The sequence below is a fragment of the Mustela lutreola genome, chromosome 2 (assembly GCF_030435805.1).
Source record: "Mustela lutreola isolate mMusLut2 chromosome 2, mMusLut2.pri, whole genome shotgun sequence".
NCBI lineage: Eukaryota > Metazoa > Chordata > Mammalia > Carnivora > Mustelidae > Mustela > Mustela lutreola.
Genome location: NC_081291.1, coordinates 120,106,909 through 120,130,195, shown reverse-complemented (window position 1 = coordinate 120,130,195; position 23,287 = coordinate 120,106,909). Strand labels below are relative to the sequence as shown.

At 38.4% G+C, this 23,287-nt stretch overlaps 1 long non-coding RNA gene across 1 annotated transcript in view; it reads right to left on the bottom strand.

Moving 5' to 3' along the window:
• Positions 1–23,287, bottom strand: part of LOC131824830 (uncharacterized) — a 143,151-nt gene that overhangs the window by 5,495 nt on the left and 114,369 nt on the right. The window contains exon 3 of the long non-coding RNA XR_009351001.1: positions 22,824–22,952. This is a non-coding gene — a long non-coding RNA (uncharacterized LOC131824830). The remainder of the gene's footprint in view (positions 1–22,823; positions 22,953–23,287) is intronic.

The following is a 23,287-nucleotide window of genomic DNA, read 5'->3' as shown; positions in this document are numbered from 1 at the left end:
GTTGATTTGTTCTATTGTTTTTTTGGTTTCTATTTCATTGATTTCTGCTCTGATCTTTATGATTTCTCTTCTCCTGCTGGGCTTAGGGTTTCTTTCTTGTTCTTTCTCCAGCTCCTTTAGGTGTAGGGTTAGGTTGTGTACCTGAGACCTTTCTTGTTTCTTGAGAAAGGCTTGTACCGCTATATATTTTCCTCTCAGGACTGCCTTTGTTGTGTCCCACAGATTTTGAACCGTTGTATTTTCATTATCATTTGTTTCCATGATTTTTTTCAATTCTTCTTTAATTTCCCGGTTGACCCATTCATTCTTTAGAAGGATACTGTTTAGTCTCCATGTATTTGGGTTCTTTCCAAACTTCCTTTTGTGGTTGAGTTCTAGCTTTAGAGCATTGTGGTCTGAAAATATGCAGGGAATGATCCCAATCTTTTGATACCGGTTGAGTCCTGATTTAGGACCGAGGATGTGATCTATTCTGGAGAATGTTCCATGTGCACTAGAGAAGAATGTGTATTCTGTTGCTTTGGGATGAAATATTCTGAATATATCTGTGATGTCCATCTGGTCCAGTGTGTCATTTAAGGCCTTTATTTCCTTGCTGATCTTTTGCTTGGATGACCTGTCCATTTCAGTGAGGGGAGTGTTAAAGTCCCCTACTATGATTGTATTATTGTTGATGTGTTTCTTTGATTTTGTTATTAATTGGTTTATATAGTTGGCTGCTCCCACATTGGGGGCATAGATATTTAAAATTGTTAAATCTTCTTGTTGGACAGACCCTTTGAGTATGATATAGTGTCCTTCCTCATCTCTTATTATAGTCTTTGGCTTAAAATCTAATTGATCTGATATAAGGATTGCCACTCCTGCTTTCTTCTGATGTCCATTAGCATGGTAAATTCTTTTCCACCCCCTCACTTTAAATCTGGAGGTGTCTTCGGGCTTAAAATGAGTTTCTTGGAGGCAACATATAGATGGGTTTTGTTTTTTTATCCATTCTGATACCCTGTGTCTTTTGACAGGGGCATTTAGCCCATTCACATTCAGGGTAACTATTGAGAGATATGAATTTAGTGCCATTGTATTGCCTGTAAGGTGACTGTTACTGTATATGGTCTCTGTTCCTTTCTGATCTACCACTTGTAGGCTCTCTCTTTGCTTAGAGGACCCCTTTCAAGATTTCCTGTAGAGCTGGTTTGGTATTTGCAAATTCTTTCAGTTGTTGTTTGTCCTGGAAGCTTTTAATCTCTCCTTCTATTTTCAATGATAGCCTAGCTGGATATAGTATTCTTGGCTGCATGTTTTTCTCGTTTAGTGCTCTGAAAATATCATGCCAGCTCTTTCTGGCCTGCCAGGTCTCTGTGGATAAGTCAGCTGCCAATCTAATATTTTTACCATTGTATGTTACAGACTTCTTTTCCCGGGCTGCTTTCAGGATTTTCTCTTTGTCATTGAGATTTGTAAATTTTACTATTAGGTGACGGGGTGTGGGCCTATTCTTATTGATTTTGAGGGGCATTCTCTGAACCTCCTGAATTTTGATGCTCGTTCCCTTTGCCATATTGGGGAAATTCTCCCCAATAATTCTCTCCAGTATACCTTCTGCTCCCCTCTCACTTTCTTCTTCTTCTGGAATCCCAATTATTCTAATGTTGTTTCGTCTTATGGTGTCACTTATTTCTCGAATTCTCCCCTCGTGGTCCAGTAGCTGTTTGTCCCTCTTTTGATCAGCTTCTTTATTCTCTGTCATTTGGTCTTCTATATCACTAATTCTTTCTTCTGCCTCATTTATCCTAGCAGTGAGAGCCTCCATTTTTGATTGCACCTCATTAATAGCTTTTTTGATTTCAACTTGGTTAGATTTTAGTTCTTTTATTTCTCCAGAAAGGGCTTTTATATCTCTCGAGAGGGTTTCTCTAATATCTCCCATGCCTTTTTCGAGCCCGGCTAGAACCTTGAGAATTGTCATTCTGAACTCTAGATCTGACATATTACCGATGTCTGTATTGATTAGGTCCCTAGCCTTCGGTACTGCCTCTTGTTCTTTTTTTTGTGGTGAATTTTTACGTCTTGTCATTTTGTCTAGATAAGAGTAAATGAAGGGGCAAGTAAAATACTAAAAGGGTGGCAACAACCCCAGGAAAATATGCTTTAGCCAAATTAGAAGAGATCCAAAATCGTGAGTGGGGAGAAAGGGGATAAAAAGAGGTTCAAAAAGGAAGAAAGAAAAAAGAAAAAAAAAAAAGAAAGAAAAGAAAAGAAAAGAATGTTTTTAAAAAAAGAAAACACCTAAGAAAAATGTAAAAAAATATATATATATTAGATAAACTAGTAAAAAATCGTTAAAAAAGAAAAAGGTAACAGTTAAAAAAAAAAAAAATTTTACCCGAAGGCGAGAAAAAAAAAAAAAAAGAAAAGAAAAAGAAAAAATTAAATTAACTGCAAGACTAAAAAAAATCACAGGAAAAAAGCCATGAGTTCCGTGCTTGGCTTTCTCCTCCTCTGGAATTCTGCTGCTCTCCTTGGTATTGAAACCGCACTCCTTGGTAGGTGAACTTGGTCTCGGCTGGATTTCTTGTTGATCTTCTGGGGGAGGGGCCTGTTGTAGTGATTCTCAAGTGTCTTTGCCCCAGGCGGAATTACACCGCCCTTACCCGGGGCCGGGGTGAGTAATCCGCTCGGGTTTGCTTTCAGGAGCTTTTGTTCCCTGAGCGCTTTCCGTAGAGTTCCAGAGGACGGGAATACAAATGGCGGCCTCCTGGTCTCCGGCCCGGAGGAGCCGAGAGCCCAGGGCCCCACTCCTCAGTGCGCCCTCAGAGAACAGCGCCCAGTTACTCCCGTCTGCCTGACCTCCGGCCGCGCTCCGAGCTCACCGAGCCTGCGACCGGTTCAAGGTAACACGGAGCTGCGAGCTTACTGTCGGCTCTGTCTCTGTAGCCGGCTTTCCCGTTCCAATACCCGCAAGCTCTGCGACACTCAGACACCCCCGATCCTTCTGTGACCCTGCGGGACCTGAGGCCACGCTGACCCCGCGTGGGCTTCGCCCCGGTTTAGCCTCTGGAGCGATGTCCCTCAGCGGAACAGACTTTTAAAAGTCCTGATTTTGTGCGCGGTTGCTCCGCCGCTTGCCGGGAGCCGGCCCCTCCCCCCGGGGTCTATCTTCCCGTCGCTTTGGATTCACTTCTCCACCGGTCCTACCTTTCAGAAAGTGGTTGTTTTTCTGTTTCCAGAATTGCTGTTCTTCTTCTCTTCGATCTGCCGATGGATTTTCAGGTGTTTGCAATCTTTAGATAAGCTATCTAGCTGATCTCCGGCTAGCTGAAGCAGTCTCAGCTTGCTACTTCTCCGCCATCTTGACTCAATCCGAGAATAATGTCTTTTTATACCAGAAAATAGTTATCCTGAAATGATATTGAAAACTTCTCCTTCCCTTTATTTTTTTAATCAATACATGCTAAAGTGACAAGTCCTCAGTATTTGGCATCTTCATTCATTCCTGTGCTTGAGGAGGAGCGCTGAGGTGCTCAGTTTAGACCATGGGGCAGTAGAGGTGTTGGGGTTCTGAGAGGGGGTCTGAAGAGGACCTCCTGTCCTCCAGCCTCCTTGCCAGGCCTTCACATTTGCTCTCTTACATTGTGGGCCATGTCCTTCTGCTTGGTGTTTTGGCTTTGTGATGGGGGTGGTGGACGGGTGGAGGAGGCTGCCTGAAGAAAATAATCTGATGTCACAGAGCAGAAAAAAATTACTGCATTTTATAAAAACATAAACACCTATATACACACCCAAGTACAAATAGCATATAACTGGGGACGCCTGGGTGGCTCAGTTGGTTAAGTGGCTGCCCTCGGCTCAGGTCATGATCCCAGCGTCCTGGGATCGAGTCCCACATCCGGCTCCTTGCTTGGCAGGGAGCCTGCTTCTCCCTCTGCCTCTGCCTGCCACTCTGTCTGCCTGTGCTTGCTCTCACTTCTCTCTCTATGACAAATAAATAAACAAATAGCATATAACTGCTTTATAGGAAATCCCGGTTTAGGCTATAGAAGGGCACAGCTCTTCCCACATAAGTGAACATACTACTTTAAAGAAATATGGATGTGTACCTGGTCCTGAAACATCCCACAACCTCAAAACAAAAAATAATCACTTAAGATATGACTACGAAAAAATGAGAGTGATTCATTTCTGTAACTTGTGGGATCTGTCATCATTTTATTGTCAATCCTGGAAATTGTGTCTTTTTAATTCCTTTCTGTAAAGAAATATTGATTTTGGCAGTAATAAAGCTGTCAGAACATTAATGCAGAGATAATATTATCACATAATTAAGAAACTATCACATTATCTATTAATAATATTATTCATATGGAAAGCAATGTAAAGGCTGCACCTGCAGAATAAAGTGCATTTAAGAAGACATATTCTGAGGTTGCCTGGGTGGCTCAGTCATCAGGCATCTGCCTTCAGCTCAAGTCATGATCCCAGCGCCCTGGGATAGAGCCCTGCATCAAGCTCCCTGCTCAGCGGGAAGCCTGCTTCTCCCTCTGCCCCACCTTGTGTTCCCACTCTCACTGTGTCTCTGTCAGATAAATAAAATCTTAAAAAAAAAAAAAAGATTTTGAAAAAATGGACAGAAGAATATGTGGACGAGGGGTAGTACAGAGGATGGAGTGTTTCATAGTGCTTCTGGCCATCTGGGGAAATCCATTTCAAATTGACACCCAATTCAGGTATGACTCTTTTAGCCAAAATAAAAGGATTTCTCATGTTTTCAGTATTGGAAAGGACAAACTTTCATGGAAATCAATTGGTGAAGATTTCCTCCTTTAAATGAATTTTGAGAGATTTAATTAGCAGGGTCCAAAAATAGTCTATAAAGATTAAAAATGTCCTGAAATAAGAAAGTGACCAAAGCCAAAATAAACCAGCATAAGATCAGAAAAATATAGGGAAAGCAAAATAAAGTCAAGAAGATAGAAGACAGATCTCCATAACCTGGAAAAAAGAAAAAATTCATTTGGATAGTATTTCTCTGATCAAGGCAGAGTATAAGGTTTTAACTTTAAGGCCCATCTCACCAAATCTAAATAGTGGGTTTTTCTTCCTAACTACATATGATTTCTCAAAAGTTAGCTTTTTGTAACATGGCTAGTTATTACATCAGCATTTTTATATTTTAATGCAGCATTTCCCCAAATACAGTTTATATAGTATTGAGTCTAAGCAAGAATAATAAGATGTCATGCAAATAAAGATCCTGTGTTGGGTGAAACAAATTATAAAAAGATTTACTGATGACAAAATTTATTATAGCCTTTATACTAGTACTTACTATGGCCCTGCAGTGGGTACAGGGAAGAAGGGAATATAACGTTCAGCATTTCACCAGTGAACCCTTGTTTTGCCATGAAACATGTTGAGGGGCCAGTGTCTTTTGGATCATGCTTTGGAGGCAATGATTTGACACCACTTCTCTCTACCAACAAAGGCCCTTCTCATTAGTTGCAAAAGGGAGAATAATGCCATGGTAAAGTGTGTGGATTTTGGACCAGACTGCTGGCATTTAAACTCTGTGACTTGTTGTGGACTTTTGGGGCAAGTTACTTGACCTCTCCTTGCTTAATTTTTTTTTTTTTTTTAATCTCCAGGGTGGGCATAATGGTAGTATGTAGCCGAGACAAAGGTATTATGAGCTTTAAATAACTTGATACAATTGAAGTACCTAGAACATCCTCTGGCATATGGTAAAGTCTCAAAATTAGATGTTGACTATTACAACAAATAAGCAGTTGCACCAAATATCCTTCTATACAAGAACAACTCCAACAAATCTATTTGGGGTTATGATATATAGGACATGCTCTTTATTTTTGTAGAGGTTTTCCCCCATGACTGCAATGATAAGACTTTTTTTTTTTTTTTAGTCTAAAATTTGTGATTAAAACCGGGAGATTTTCTTTTTTCTAGCCCCAAAACATGACCATTTGAACCTTTGTTTTTTCCTCTTTAGTCCATAATTCTCATCATTTTGTAGTAATATAATGACAAATGGGACTGCTTTCATCTTTGTTCTGTTATGGAATATATCTTAAATCTCATATCCATGAACAACTAGAGCACTAAGGTTTGATTAGGGCATCATACTGACAATATGTTTTCACATGCATAAGAATGTGGTTCTTCCTAAACCATTTTCCTTTTGCCCAGGGTGTCTCCTTGCCCCCACCTGTTGGTTCAGCTTTATGTTCAACCCCAAGCAGGAAGCATGAATTATTTATTGCACACTTGTTGATCCTTTTTTTAAGAGGGAGAGAGAGCACATGCATGAACAGGGTAGGGAGAGGGGCAGGGTGAGAGGGAATCTTAAGCAAGCTTCACACCTAGCTCAGAGCCCCATGTGGAGCTTGATCTCACAGCCCTGATTCATGACCTGAGCGGATATCCAGTCAGATGCTTAACTGACTGAGGCAGCCAGGCTCATTTACTTAAAATCTATCATACCTATTGCTCATTTATTTAAATCTGTCTCATTCTTTATGAAGGATTTCAAACAGATTGGCTCACTATCAATATCAGCTTTGCTACTCATCACCCTACAACCCTCAAAAAATGATCTGCTGCTCAGGCACCCAGTAGCTGGATCTGACCCCCTTGCTCCAGCTCTCTCCTACAGAGTTCATACACTGGCACGCCTAGATCCTGTCTTATTGGCTCCAAAGTCCCTCCATTTCAACTTCCAGGTCCCAGATAATCAGATCTCCTATATCACAATCTGTTCTAAGGAATCCTTGATCAAACCCCTTTTTATAGAACCTCTTGGAAAAAACAATATATGGTGATGGCCAGTATTTTTAAGGAAGTCATACCAATTTCCATGTTTATATCCCTCAGAAAGAAAAAAAATTCACATTATTGAATTCATGGGAAGGACAATGCTTGCAACTTTTTTGTGGGAATATTTTTCCAAAAGTTTCTCCATTTTTGTTTAAGATTGAAACCAAAGAACTAAATGGGATATGTCCAATAAGTTCCTCCAGTGAATCAATAGATATCATTATTGTCAATCAAACATTGCCAGAGTGCCTCCCCATGTCTTTGAAGCAAATGCCCAGATTACTTACAATCTAGAGAATACACATATGCTTAGACTTATGAAAAAGAATAAAATAATGGCTCGAAACTAATATTTGATGTCTTAAGTGTATATACTAATGAGTTTTTTAACTGAGTGATTTATTCAGATTTTTCCATTGTAAGATTTCTGACACCCTAAAATACAGATTAATTTTTCTGATAGTAATCTGATCTATCAGCTTCCCTAATTAACATTGCCCAAATTTTTTAATTATTTTTTATTGTGGTAAAATTATGTAACATAAAAGATGCAGTTTTAACTATTTTGAAATGTATAATTCATTGACATTAAGCACATTCACAATATTGTGTAACCATCACTACTATTTTGAAAACTTTTTCATCACCCCAACTAGAACATCTACTCATTAAGCAGTAACCCCCTATTTTCCCCTCTTCTCCTCCCCCAGACCTTTGTAACTTTTATTCTACTTCCTGTCTCTACAGATTTGCCTATTCTAAATACTTCTTATAAGTAGAATCATACAATATTTGTTCTTTTATGTCAGTTTATCTCACTCAGCATAATATTTTCAAGGTTCATCCATGTTGTAATATATATCAGAACTTTATTCCTCTTCATGACCAAATAATATTCCATTGAATGTATAAACCATATTTTGTTAATCCATTCATCTGTTGACAGATACTTGAGTTGTTTCAGCCATTTGGCTATTGTTAATAATATTGTAATGCATATAAGTATCTGTTTGAATCCTATTTTGAATTCTTTGGGTATATAACTGGATACCTAGGAATTGAATTTCTGTGTGATATGATTTAGCTTTTTGAGGGATCTCTAAAACTGGTTTCCACAACTGTTGCACTAGTTTACATTCTTACCAGCAGTGTATCAGGGTTCAAATTTCTTTTGTGTGAGGCCTCTGATTTTGTTCTTCCTTTTCCAGATTGTTTTGCTGTTCTGGGACCTTTGCAATTTCATATGATTTTGAGAATTGGCTTTCCCATTTCTGGGGAAGAAAATGCTGTTAGAATTTTTATGGGAATGGCATTGAATCTGTAAATAGTTTTGAATAGTATTGACATATTAACAATGTTGAGGCTTTCTATCCATGAACATGGGATGTCTTTCCATTTAGTTAGATCTTCTTTAATTTCTTCCAGCAATGTTGTGTAGTTTTCTGTGTACAAGTTTTTCACTCCTTGGTTAAATTTATTGCTAGGTCTTTTATTCTTTCAGGTACTATTTTAAGTGAAATTATCTCCTTAATTTTCTTTTCATATTATTAACTTTTTTCATGTACAAACACAACTAATTTTTGTTGGTTGATCTTGTATTTTGCAACTTGCCAAATTTGTTTATTAGCTGTAGGAGTTTTCTTTTTGTATTTGGGGGAATTTTCTTTACAAAGAATCATGTCCCCTGTGAATGAAGATAGTTTTACTTTCTTTCTCTCCTTGAATTTCCCTTTTCTTGTCTAGTATCGCTGGCTAGAGCTTCTAATACAATGTCGAATAGAAGGGTATTCTTATTTTGTTCGTGACTTTAGGGAGAAAACTTTTATTCTTTTACCACTGAGTATATTAGTCATGGGTGTTTTCGTTAATGCCCTTTATCATGTTGAGGAGTTTCCCTTCTCTTCCTAGTTTTCTGAGCTTGGTTTTCGTTTTTTGTGTTTGTTTTGTTTTTGTTTTGTTTTTGTTTTTGTTTTTTATCCAGAGAGAGTTTGGGATATCATAATGTATTGAGTTGAGGATAGCTGTGACATATAACAACTGTTTGCTTAGTGTCTGGGTCTCTTGTAGTAGTGAAATTCCTGCATTATTGTTTCTCTAGCAGGACCAAAATTAGGCTGAGTAAAGGGAAGGGATCATTGATTCTGTCAAGTATCTGGTATAAAATCTTCACTGCTAGCCCGAACAGTTCTGCTTTCTTAGGTTATAATTTATGCCACTTCTGCTTATGGATCCAGACTACACATTTGTGTTGGCCCTCCATCTGGGACAGAGTCCCTTGACTCACCAAAAATAGTTTGGTCTCTACTCTCAGCTCTTCCCACTAGGTCAAAATTATCTGCAAAACTCCAGTTTCTTTTCTTTTCTTTTTTTTCTTATTTTATTTTATTTTATTTTTTCAGTGTTCCAAGATTCATTGTTTATGCACCACACCCAGTGCTCCATGCAATACGTTTCCTCCTTAATACCCACCACCAGGCTCACCTAACCCCCACCCCTCTCCCTCCAAAACCCTCAGTTTGTTTCTCAGAGTTCACAGTCTCTCATGATTCATCTCCCCCTCCGATTCCCCCAATTCATTTATTCTTTCCTTCTCCTAATGTCCTCCAACTCCAGTTTCTACATTGATGACTTCTTCCCTCTATCCCCAGGCTGTGGCCCCGATCAGTGTCTCATGACCCACATCTATTGTCAAGTCTCCCATCCTCCTACCCAAGCTTTCTGGGCATCTCTGGTGACTTGGTTATTATGGTCACTTCTGACTTTGAGAGCCTCTCTCCACAGTTCTCAATGTCACTCATACATCATCACTTCTTACTCTCTCTTCTAGGCTGATCCAAGGGTAAACCTCAGCCCTCTTTGATTTCCACCAAAATACCAATTACACAAGGCATGTGTGTGGAAAAAACTACACTAGAAATTTGGGGAAATGGTTTGGGTTCATACCCCAGTAACATAACAGCGTAGAATATCAGATTTCGCTATTCTTAAAAAAATCTGCTTAGCCCTTTGTGCTGAGTGGAGGTGTAGTTGCCTATCATGTTGCATATTCCCCTCTTACTTTCACTCCACTGATCGCTTTATTATGGAGAGCAGTTTAGTTCTTTCTACCCTATTATAAACTAGGTTCTGGTGTCCCGTTGCATATCGACAGACTCATTCTTGTGCTGGGTCTGTCCCTTCCAACTTCCTTCCACCAAAAAGTAAAAGAACAGCATAGAAATGTTTGATTTCCTCAAATGAATTAGGCCACCTCTCTTAGAAAATGGAAAAGGCTACAGTCAGTTTGAGTTTTAAATAACAGAGTTTCTCTCACATACACATACACAGATGCATATAAATAACACACTTTAAATACTTGAATACTTTTATGTTAAAAGATAGGATATCATATATTGTACCCTAATCCCACAGTTCCCAAACTGTGTGCAAAGTTTTCCCAGAGTGCTATAGTGAACTCACAAGGAGTATGGTAGGATATTTAGATTTTTGAATGAAATACAGGCACAGCAAACAACAAGCTCTAGGTGGTCTGTAGCTTCAACATTAGATTGTTTTGCATGCCATTTGGCGATCTCTGATCTTTGTAAAGCTGAGTTTTCTGCGATTGCTTTGATAAAAAGCAAGAACTATACTAAAACCAACGTGGAACAGGAAATAAGAAAAGTGAGAACCCCATTACTATTTAACATAGTACTGGAAGTCTTAGCCTCAGCAATCAGACAACAAAAAGAAATAAAAGGCATCCAAACTGGCAAGGAAGAAATCGAACTTTCACTATTTGCAATGACATGATAGAGACATGAAGACATGTAGAAAACCCAAAGACTCTACCAGAAAATTGCAGAACTCATACATGAATTGAGCAAAGTCACAGGATAAAAGTCAATGTGCAGAAATCTGTTGCATTTCTATACACCAATAATGAGATAGCAGAAAAAGAAATCAAGGAATTGATCCCATTTGCAGTTGCACCAAAAACAAGATACCTAGGAATAAATATAAATAAAGAAGTAAAAGATCTGTACTCTGAAAACTATTGAACTCTTATGAAAGAAATTGAAGAGTACACAAAGAAATGGAAAATGTTTGATGCTCGTGGACTGGAAAGACAAATTTTTTTTTCAAATAATATTGATTTTTTTGGAAGAACAAATATTGTTAAAATGTCTATGCTACCTAGAGCAATCTGTACTCAATGCAATCCCTATCAAAATACTGTCATCTTTTTTTACAGAGCTGCAACAAATAATCCTAAAATTTGTATAGGACCAGAAGAGACCCCAAAGAGTCAAAGGAATGTTGAAAAAGAAAACCAAAGCTGGTGCCATCACAATTCCAGACTTCAGGCTATATTACAAAGCTGTAATCATCAAGACAGTATGGTACTGGCACAAAAACAGGCACAGAGATCAATGGAACAGAGTAGAAGACCCAGAATTGGACCTTCTACTCTATGGTCAACTAGTCTTCGACAAAGAAGGGAAGAATATCCAATGGAAAAAAGACAGTCTCTTCAACAAATGGTGTTGGGAAAACTGGACAACAACACACCGAAAAATGAAAATGGACCACTTTCTTACACCATTCACAAAAATAAATTTAAAATGAAAGAAAGACCTTAATGTGAGACAGGAAACCATCAAAATCCTAGAGGAGAACACAGGCAGAAATCTTTTTGGCCTCAGTCATAGCAATTTCTTACTAGACACATCACCACAGCCAAGGGAAACAAAAGTAAAAATGAACTATTGGGATTTCATCAAGATAAAAATCTTCTGCACAGCAAAGGAAACAATCAATAGAACTAAAAGGCAGCCTACAGAACGGGAGAAGATATTTGCAAACAACATACCTGATAAAAGGTTAATATCCAGAATCTACAAAGAACTTTTAAACTCAACACCTAAAAAACAAATAATGTAGTTAAGAAATGAGCAGAAGACATGAATAAACAGTTTTCCAAAGAAGACATCCAGATGGCTAACAGACCCATGAAGAGATGCTCAACATCACTCATCATCAGGGAAATACAAATCAAAACCACGATGAGATACCATCACATACCTGCCAGAATGGCTAAAATTAACAGCACAAGAAACAATAGGTGTTTGTGAGGATGCAGAGAAAGGGGAAACTTCTTACACAGTTGGTGAATGCAAACTGGTACAGGCATTCTGGAAAATAGTATGGAGGTTCCTCAAAATGTTAAAAATAGAACTACCCTATGATCCAGCAATATCAGCAATAGGTATTTACCCAAAGGACACAAAAATACTGATTCAAAGAGGTACATGAATCCTGATGTGTATAACAGTATTATCAACAATAGCCAAACTATGGGGAGGGCGAAATGTCCATGGACTGGTGAGTGGACAAAGATGTGGTGTATATATATAATGAAACACTACTCAGCCATCAAAAAGAATGAAATCTTGCCATTTGCAATGGCATGAATGGAGCTACAGTGTATTAAGCTAAGTAAAATAAGGAAGTCAGAGAAAGACAAATATCATACGATCCCACTCATGTATGGAATTTAAGAAAGAAAACAAAGGAACATGTGGGAAGAGGGGAAAGAAAAAAAGGAGAGAGGGAAATAATCCATAAGAGACCCTTAACAACAGAGAATAAACTGAGGGTTGATAGAGGGAGGGGGTGGGGGATGGGCTAGATGAGTGATGGGTGTTTAAGGAGAGCACTTGTTATGATGAGTACTGGGGATTGTGTGAAAGTGATGAATTACTGAATTCTACTCCAGAAACCAAAGTTGCTCTGTCTGTTAACTACCTAAATTTTAAATTTAAAAAATAAGAATACTAAAAAAAGAGAAGTGAGAACCAATCTGATTCCAAGGATTGAGGAGTTTTGCAGGAGCCAACAGGTGCACACATCCCATTAGTAAGTAATTGTGATTATTTAGGAATAAAATAAAAATATTTCTTCTTTCAATTTGTGTGTGTTATTTTTGCAAAGGCTACTAAGTTGTTAAGACATAAATATTTATTAAGTTCTTTGGGCCCTTACTGCTTAATAAATGAAACTATTAAATATTTCCTTTGACTTAGGGGCACTGTGAAAAAAAAAATACCAAGAAAGTTTAGGGAACTCTGCCCTACTTTTTTACATATGTATATGTATCACTTTAAAAACCCATATTTAATATTATGAAATGGTAATCAAAGTAAATAATACAAACATCCAGAGAAGTTATTACTATAAAAAGCACTAATTACTGAGAACACGATTATAATTAATATTACCTTCTTTTTAGCGTAAATACCTGTAAAACTTTCAAAGATATTACAATATAACTTTAAATCAGTAAAGTCTCAGGAGAAAGTCGAGCACTGATTAATACAACTGTTTAAAAAAAAGATGCTCTAGTTAGTTTAATATTTTTCATTAATTGAATGTTAATGAAAAATCCTTTTTCAACTCCTTCTGAAAACTTACTCAGAAACATGTTGGCCATTCTTCTGCCTTGGTGGGTACAACTTGCTAAATATAATTAAGTCTTCCTTTGGTGAGTAAGTAACTTCATAAGAGGTTAATCACTTAAGGTTACACTCAGGGTTACAAACATCGCAAGCATCAAAATCGGCATCTGAAACTAGACGTTCATGCTCCAAGCACTTGAGCTATCGACGGTTCAGTTAGTTTAGGAAATATTGCATGTTGTACTTCACCTGGGAGTGTCAGTGTCCACTGGCATATTAAAGACTGAGAAATTGTACAAGAAAGAAGTTTTTAAACTTACTTCAACTCTGCATTTCCAAATTCTTTGACCCCAATATCCATTTTCCACCTAACAGTCACACTGTTCTGTCTGAGGCTGTGAGCTCCAGCGTCACACTGCTGGCTTCCAATTCCAGTTCCACTGCTTAGCCAGGTCACACCACTTCTTGAATCCTTGCTTTCCTCATCCATAAAATGGAAATAATGCCAATACTACTTGTGAGCATTGGATGAGAAAATATATGTAAAGCACATACTAAGTTCTTAACAAATTTAGCTAGAACTGTTGTTGTTAGCAGTCCTCAAAATTAGTGTTTATACAACATAATTGAAAATACCCTTGTAAATGTTCCAACAAAAGCATAAAAATGCATACCCAAGTAATTCCTGCCGGTCTCTCACATGCCACTGAGAACACGAAATTTATTGTAAGGCTCTCAGGTAGCACATATTTGTGAGAAAGATTATTGTCAATCCTGGCAAAGTCTGGAGTATTCATTTGGGGATGAAGGCCCGGGCAGTGTTGTAGCCATTGCTGGGATCTGCTGATGTCTGTCTAGATATCTGTAGTTACACCTAACTCTAATACTGAACAGACTTTTTTGTCAAAAAAAAAAAAAAAAAAGAGAGAGAGAGATGAAACATTATGGTTTCTACAGTATACCTTAGCCACAGGCTTTTCTATGCTTAAGCTGTCTCTTCCATGCATTACTCACACAATATATACCTGGATAGTTCTGTATGGCTCATCAAGAAATCTTTATGTGACACAGCATTGTGTAAGTAGGCTGTCTGATATATTATTCCTTGTTGTAAAAATGTTTATCTTTCCTGAATGTGCTGATGAGTATTTGATTCATTTGTTCATGTCTCTCTAGGATGATTTATCAATGTCAATGACACTTAGAGATCTCAGAGCAATTTATGTTGCTTCAAATAAAGTTAATATGGCAGCCCCACTGAAGGGATCCAGGGAAAGCATTCCTTCTTGTATGTTTAAGGTCACTTATTTTGCGACTAAAACCCTAACAAGTCAACTTCAAGAGCTTATTGCACTTTTGTGGACAAATTGGAGAAAGAATATGGAGCACCCACAAAAAATATTTCCCCAGTTCACGTGTTCCGTTTATGCAAAATTAGCGAGCAGAGCCAAGATAAGCCATGTAAGCCGGACCTCCTGATTATCCTTTCCTCTTGAAGCATGAAATAGAAGTTTAATGTTTTATATTGACACTACAGAAGTTTAAATTTAAACTACTATTTGTGGGGCGCCTGGGTGGCTCAGTGGGCTAAAGCCTCTGCTTTTGGCCCGGGTCATGATCCCAGGGTCCTGGGATCGAGCCCCTCGTGGGGCTCTCTGCTCCGCGGGGAGCCTGCTTCCTCCCCTCTCTCTCTCTGCCTGCCTCTCTGCCTACTTGTGATTTCTCTGTCAAATAATAAATAAAATCTTTCTTAAAAATAAATAAATAAAATACTATTTGTTGTGCAAATTAAAATATGTGATTTGAACTATGACATGTTTCTGAATTCATCAAAATCATCAGATACTATGATATCCTCTGATAATGCTCCCCTTTGATCAGATGAATCTCAAAACTTTGCTCTTGTACAGTAGCTGCAGGGGGGAAAAAAAAAAGGCAACTCTTCCAGCAGGTTGTGTCTGGCTGCCCACCCCACTGATGTGAGGTGCAGTGAGTAAAGAAATTTCTCCTGGAAGGACTGGGAAGTATTAAATGGTGCCAGTGCCAAGTACAACCTCACATAAGCAGAAATTGGAATTTGATGAGATTACACGGTGAGAAGACAGTGCTCATGTTGATTCCCTTCCTCCCCCCGCCCTCCGCGAAGTTGGTGTCACATGCAAACTTTCATGGAAGTATATTGATAACCTCTTCAATTCTCATTGAAAAAGAAAGTGAGCTTATTGAATTCTTCCGAACAGTAGGAAATTTCTTAGTGTTCACTTTCCTAGGGCTGATGCAATGTGAACAACTGCTTTCACTCTCCCAAAGGATGAATACACTTGATTCCTTTTTCCTCTTTTCTTTCTTTTCTTATTTCTTCCTTTGTTCCTTCTTTGCTTCCTTATTCTCTCTTTCATTCTCTGCTGTGTACTTCAAATTGGTAGTGTTTTAAACATTTTCAAAGTATTTCTTGATTAAGGAAAGCTGGCTCCATGCAGAAATCAAAATATATCAATTGCATTTATCTGTAGGCAAATACATAGAAGTCAGGTTTCTTTGACACTTAAAAGAAAAATCAAGGGATAAAACATTCAAATAGCATAAAGGGCTCCTGTGGCACTGTGTTGTTACAGCACATTAATACAGAAGTCTTCAGAGTCTTAATTTCCTTGAGCAGCCCCTGTGAAGATTCATGCCAGAGAATGGGAAAGAAGGTTGGCAGCCAGAGAAGTAGATGCCAAATGGCTCCTCACTGGCGGTGGCATCTGGATGGGAGGTTGGCCTGCCTCCGGGATTCTTGGCCAACAGCACTGTTGTCTATACAGACGGCTGTGTATCTGTTCAAGAGTCCAACAACTGTGTGTGTGTATTTTGGTAAGCTATTATTTCTGGGCCAAAGATTTCCATGGCATTTTTGCATCTGTTGGCACCGATTCTATATTCAGTGCATCCCCCATGCTCACCCGCTGCTACATTTTAGTTTTCTGATCAAAATCATTGCATACAAGTGGAAATGCATTAAGAGGAGAAAAATATGTTTCTGAGGATTTTTTTAAATCCCACAAAGCATATGTAAGTATGGCTTTGAAATTACTCTGAATGAACTATCTTCTTCCTATAAGCCATGAAAAATGGGAAAATCCCAACCTCAATGCAAAAATTTCCTTGATCCTTATAGGATTTAGATAACTATAGAACTATCAGAAATTACTTTAATTATCAGAAATACAATATACTGTTAAGAAATTTAGTAGTCCATCACCTTAACCACTTGGCCACCTCATCACCTTATTAAAAAATTTAAAGTCAAATTACTCTTCTGGTGTTTCCAGAGAAACAAAATTATTTTATAATTTTATAAACTGTAGTTACTGCAATATGATACCAACAACTACTGCACATCAAATCAAGTAGCTTGTGAAAGTCCTGCTTTATTGTGCAAGGCTATAGGCTCTCAACCTTTTAAGATTCCGTTATCCAGTATTGAGGGTACTACCACATTACGTAATTCAACCAACACCTATCAGATGGACCATATGTACAAAGTCTGGGGGATACAAAGCCAAATAAGATAACCACCCCCGCAAATTTTATAACCTTTTCCCTTTTTTGATGAAGAAAATTGGGAACAGACTTTTAAACAAGTTACAGAAACACCAGAAAAAAGAAATAAAAGCCAAGTGGCGGTCTGGATTACCATATGGCATATGCCAAGAGTGGGGCAATAAAGAAATAAACCCGTTTATGCATATTTTACAGAAACATTCCAGTTGAGTTTAGCAGTTTAAAGCTGGAAGAGTTTGTGAAAGTCCTATAATCTAACATCCTTCTATTTTTGATGAGGAAACTGATGGCCAGAGAGAAGTAATTTGATCATGGTCACACAGTAATTAGTGTGAGTAGACAGATCTTGTTCTCTCAGTGCTACTCCTAGCAATTTTAGAGTTGTGACATATTTAAAATGAAATTTACAGGGAAATCCTTTAAAATGGCATGGCATAATTTTGTAAGATAATAATAAACAGTGAACCCAGATTAGGGAATTGCTCTGTGATGAAAATGAGAGGTGGAATGAAGTTACTGCCACTCTGGGCAATTCTCTTTGGCTAGAGTGGGAGGCAGGACTCTCAGAAAGATCACCCCAAATCAGCCTGTGGATGTTGGGGTTGATTGCAAAAAGGGCATCTACCGCAACTTTTCTCTCTCTCTGTGGCCTGTAGGCACCTCTGTGGAGAAAGCAGGTATCTATCACAATGTTACCTCCATACTCTAAGTGATCATAGTGTCATAAAAAATGACCCCCAATCAGACCCACCACTTAAATGTTACCATCACTAATTTGTGACCCTCTGGAAGAGATTGAGGGCTCTATACTCTGAAGTAGGGTGTTATAAGTGTATAAATAGTCATATTAAGTTGAAGTTGTCACATAAAATATGGTGTTGTCTATATTGGGGCACTATATTGTATCTCTCTCCAACTTGATAGTGAGAAAATAATACTCTTTTCTGAGTTAAACTAGGTAATTAACATGCAATCGATTAGAGCCATGTTGAACTTGATAATCACCACACAAAATCAATTAAAAGAGGCTGAAGGATGCCCAGACCAGAAGGACTTCTCCATAACCTAAAAGAATGAGCAGATCTGAAGGAAAAATGTGTCAATTAGAAAGGAGGTCAGACAACTACAAAAACAGAAAACAAACAAATAATCAAAGAGGGGTATATAGGCAGTGTCCATCCCATAATCATCCTAGACAAGGGTGCTCTGGTCCAAGGACCCGCTATTAATCATAATTTTTTTTTATTTTTTCTGTTTCCTGTCATTTTGATATCTGGGGCCTTGGTGACCCTACCCAGGGCCAGCTAATTCTTAGAGAGCAAAAAATTCAAGGAGACTACACTTTCATATGTAATCCAACCTAATCAATGCCCATACCCCTAACTCTGTCTTATACTTAGCTTTTACGGGCCACTGTCCCTCTGCCCTAATCACTCCAGAGCTAGGTGCCAGACAGGAGAGAGCCCCTCAATCCCAGAGGCTGCTGAAGTTATTAAAACAAACCAATATCTTGGCTCTTCCATTCCTTCCCTGGACAACCACAATAAAGTCTCTTGCCTGATACCTCCTTCTGTACCTGCCCCCACATGGCTTACTGTGCCTCCTATTTCTAGGGATCTGTGAATATAAAAAATCTTCCTCTGTAACAGTTACTTCCATGTCTGTGTGTCTTACCATATCTGATTAAAACAAATCCCAGGTACATTTTATTTTTTTATTTTTTTTAAAGATTTTATTTATTTATTTGACAAAGAGAGACCACAAGCAGGCAAAGAGGCAGGCAGAGAGAGAGAGAGGAGGAAGCAGGCTCCCCGCCAAGCAGAGAGCCTTATGCGGGACTAGATCCCAGGACCCCGAGATCATGACCTGAGCAGAAAGCAGAGGCTTAACCCACTGAGCCACCCAGGTGCCCCCAGAGGTACATTTTAAAACCACCACTCTGGTGCCAGCAGCAGTGAGCCAGCAAATCTATTAGCCTCTATTTGAGTGGTCTAAACACACAACTATCTCCTGCTGTTTCCTATCCTTTCTTGTCCTTCTGCTCTAATTCGGCATCTCAGATAGCATGTCTATAGGAGCAGAAGATTCTGGAGTGGTCCCTATCATATTACTCATTAATAATTTAATAAATTAGGGGCATCTGGGTAGTTCAGTGGGTAAAGCCTCTGCCTTTGGCTCAGGTCATGATCTCAGGGTCCTGAGATCGATCCCCACATTGGGCTCTCTGCTCAGCAGGGAGCCTGCTTCCCTCTCTCTCTCTCTCTGCCTGCTTCTCTGCCTACTTATGATCTCTGTCAAATAAATAAATAAAATCTTTTTTAAAATAATTTAATAAATTAGATTTCTAAGTTTCTACATCAATCTTGTGAGCTTAGTTAATAATATGAATCCATTCTTGAAAGATCTGCTCTTAGTCAGACTGACATGAGTCTTGTGAACCTGTATAGTGAGGATCATGGCCTACAGCTTTGCTTTTTAAGATATGTTCCTCAAACTAGCAGTCTCAGCATAATCAGGTAGCCTATTAGAAATGCTGAATCAGGAATATCTGGGTGGCTCAGTCAATTAAGCATCTGCCTTCAGCTCAGGTCATGATCCCAGAGTCCTGGGATCAAGTCCTGCCTTGGGCTCCTTGCCCAGTGGAGCCCCTCTTTCTCCCTCTGCCTGCCACTCCCTCTGTTTGTACTCTTTCTCTCTCTCTGACAAATAAATAAAATCTTAAAAAAAAAAATGCTGAATCAAATCTTAGGTATTGTAGACCTGCTGTATCACATCTATATTTTAACAAGATCCCACATTTGTATGCAAATTAAACTTTGAGAAACACTACTCTAGAAGAGCGACAAGCAAACTTTTTCTGGATAGGACAAATAGCAAATATTTCAATTTTGTGAAATGTACTGTCTTTGTTGAAAGTACCAAACTCTGCCATTTTCATAAAAAAGTAGCCATAGACAATATGAAAACAAATAAGGATGGCTGTGTTCAAAAAATTTTATCTATGGACACTGAAATTTGCATTTCATATAATTTTCATGTCACGAAATATTTTTTAATGATTTTCAATCACTTAAGAACATAAAAACCATTCCTAGCTTGCAAGGCCTTACAAAAATAAGTGGCAAGCCAGATTTTCCCACTGGCCATAGTTTTCCGACCCTTGTCATGGGCTATGGAAAATTCAGTAGGATCAATTTGTTCTGTGAAGTGAGGTATTCCCTGTTGACCCACTCCAAAGTCCTCTGTGCCAAGTGAGACTTTTCATCTTCAAATGTCCAGAGATAGGGTGCCTGGGTGGCTCAGTGGGTTAAAGCCTCTGCCTTCAGCTCAGGTCATGATCCCAGGGTCCTGGGATCGAGCCCTGCATCGGGCTCTCTGCTCAGTGGAGAGCCTGCTTCCTCCTCTCTCTCTGCCTGCCTCTCTGCCTACTTGTGATTTCTGTCTGTCAAATAAATAAATAAATAAAATCTAAAAAAAAAAAAAAAAATGTCCAGAGATAGATTACTTTTTCGTTTTGAGAAAGCTTGATGAAATACCATTCAGGTTTTTTTTTTAATATCTTATTTATTTATTTATTTATTTGTCAGAGAGAGAGAGGGAGCAAAGCAGGGGGAGCGGCAGGCAGAGCAGGCAGAGGGAGAAGCAGCCTCCTCCCTGAGAAAGGAGCCCAACACGGGACTCAATCCCAAGACCCTGGGATCGTGACCCGAGCTGAAGGCAGACCCTTAACTGACTGAGCCACCTAGGCGTCACCATTCCATTTTCTTAATAATTAAAATTTTAAATTAAGACTTTATAGAAACACAGGAATTCTAGAACATGAGTGTAGAATTTAACGGAGAGTGAGCTACCTCCTAATGAACTGTTTCATAATCTGGAATACCAGTATTTTACTCAAACAGGCAATTTTCAGTTTATTTTATGTGGTTACCTGGGTCATCTGACCATGAAAAGCAACAAGGAAGTGATAAACCAGTGAGTGAATCCTCCTAAACCATGCAATCATATGCAACAAGAATGATCGAAGCACCCAAAATGCAGTCAGAAGGAGGCATAGAGTGGCTATTACTTGATTTTTAAGCCATGTTTCTACGTGCCAAATGGCAGGAATATTCTGGTCTCTTGATTTTCTGTCACCAATTGTGCAGCAGGGTATTGACTTGGAAGCAGGCCACAATCACCCGTTAGCCCTGCCACTGTCTAGTTCATCCATCAGCCAGAGAAGTGGTCTGGCCACCTTCGATGGTTTGTTGTTATTTTCCCCCCAATGAGATAAGGCAATTGACCCTGCAATTCTAGTTAGTGATATGAAGTGAGTTGGTGAATTCAGGATATCATCCTTACTGTTTGAATTATTAGATATTTTTCTCTCTGATTGATTTAAGAAAAAAGTGTTTCGATCATGATTCTTACAGTAGTAACCTCAGATAACTCTAAAGCTCCTACATGTGATTCACTTCAATTTCCAAACATCCATTTCACAATTCCTAATTCTATAATCTGAAAGAAATTTTACTTTGTGCATTAAATCTTACTACGTAAATTTTTAATTTTGTGTATTTATCTCCAGTTCTAAAACCTGGATATATATCAGAATCACCTGGGGAATTTTTAAACATGCCAGTGCCCATGGGGCTCCCCAAGACCAATAAAATGAGAATCTGATAGTGAATCCTGATATCTTTATTTAAAAAATAAAAATTCTCCCAGATTACTCCAGGATGTGGCGCTTGAAGGCAATTGCTTTGGTGATGATCAGACTGCTTTGGTGGTGATCTACTTTACTATTAAACTTTGCTATTTTTTTCTGAAAGTTCTATAAGAAACACTTTTAAAATTTAAAAGTGAATTAGGTACACTATTAAAAGAAAAAAAAATCATTCTGACTCTTCATGAAAACTACTTCCTGAATGTTCTTAGGATAGGTGTAGATACAACTAAAGCTATAAGCCTCCTTTATTTACATTTCTTTTTATCTAAATAAATTAGCTTTAGATATTGATTAAGTGTGATCTAGTAGGTATCTACTCCCTAATGTCCCAGAAATATGGCAGTATTTTTAAAGGATTTTATTTATTTATTTGAGAGAGAGAGAGAGCATGAGCAGTGTGGCAGGGCGGGGGGTGGGGAGAGTGAGAGAAAGCAGGCTTCCCATAGGAAGCCTGACCCTGGGCTCCATCCCAGGACCCAGAGACTATGACCTGAGCCAAAGGCAGACGCTAAACCAACTGAGCCACCCAGGTGCCCTGAAATATGGTACTTTTATTACTTCTCAATACTGTTTCAAAAACTTTAATTGCACCATACTGCCTTTCTGTGTCTTTCATCATTTTCATTCTCTGTTAGATTATTAATATCAAAATAAATATATACTAAATCATCAAAGTGCACTTGCTTTGATGTTATTTTCATTTTTGTTTTCTGTGCTTACTTTTTTACTATTTCAATTCTACCAGAATATGAGAGTGTGCTAAGTAAACATTACACAGATCTGTCTCTACCATCACCCCAGAAGTTTCTGAAGACATTCTTAGGGAAATTTGGAGGGAAACAACTGCCTTCTAGCATCTGCCCCCCCTCCCATCAATTCCCAGTTTTGTGCTGCTGAAAAACAGCTAAATAACTCAGAGTAACACCTTGGGGTATCTGCTACCAGGGGACATCTCTCATCTTTTCTGTTTTCAGTCGGGGATAAGTGAGCATTAAATTTTGCTTTGTTCATTTTAGAGTATGCAAAGGAAAAAAGGTAATTAGTCATTCTTAAAACATTTTGCAATGGGAAACAGAAACTGAAGATGTCTACTCAAATTTCAAGCAGTTGTGTTAATAATAATTCATTTGTTAATTATTGAGCGCTTTGTATTCTGGGCACTGTGCTAGGGTACTTAGGTACACACAAGCACTTATTACACACCAGTTATCTCATTTAAGCCCCACAGTAACACTATACCAGAGGTTGGAAATGCTCCCGTTTAATGTTGGGAAACTGAAAAATTAGGTGAAGTAACTTACCCAAATTCACACAGATAAGCAGCAGGGTCAAAGTTTGAAAAGTAGATCTTTAGGATTCCAAAACAATCCTAACCATTCTCTACGCAAGCCAAAACTTCAGTGAAGTCAAATGGGTTCCTTTATTATGACCTAAAGGACAGAAAGAGAGAAGGAGAAAGAGAGAGAGGGAATGAGTTTTTCCCATCATTCACATTTTGCTTGTCTATGCACATAATTTGACTCTTGGTTAATAATCAGTCAGCTCAAAGAGGTATCACCATCTGACCAATCTGTTTGTAACTGGTCAATTTAGGAAAAGAAATCAAACTGGCAGCAGTTTTTAATTTGCCTTAGAAGATGGTCTCATCAGTCTGGAATTGAGACACATGTCTGGGAGCATTCACAGTGCCAATGTTTTTAGGGGAAATACTCAGCTCTGGAAAAAAAAGTCAATTAATTTTTTTTTACACAATTAACCTCACACA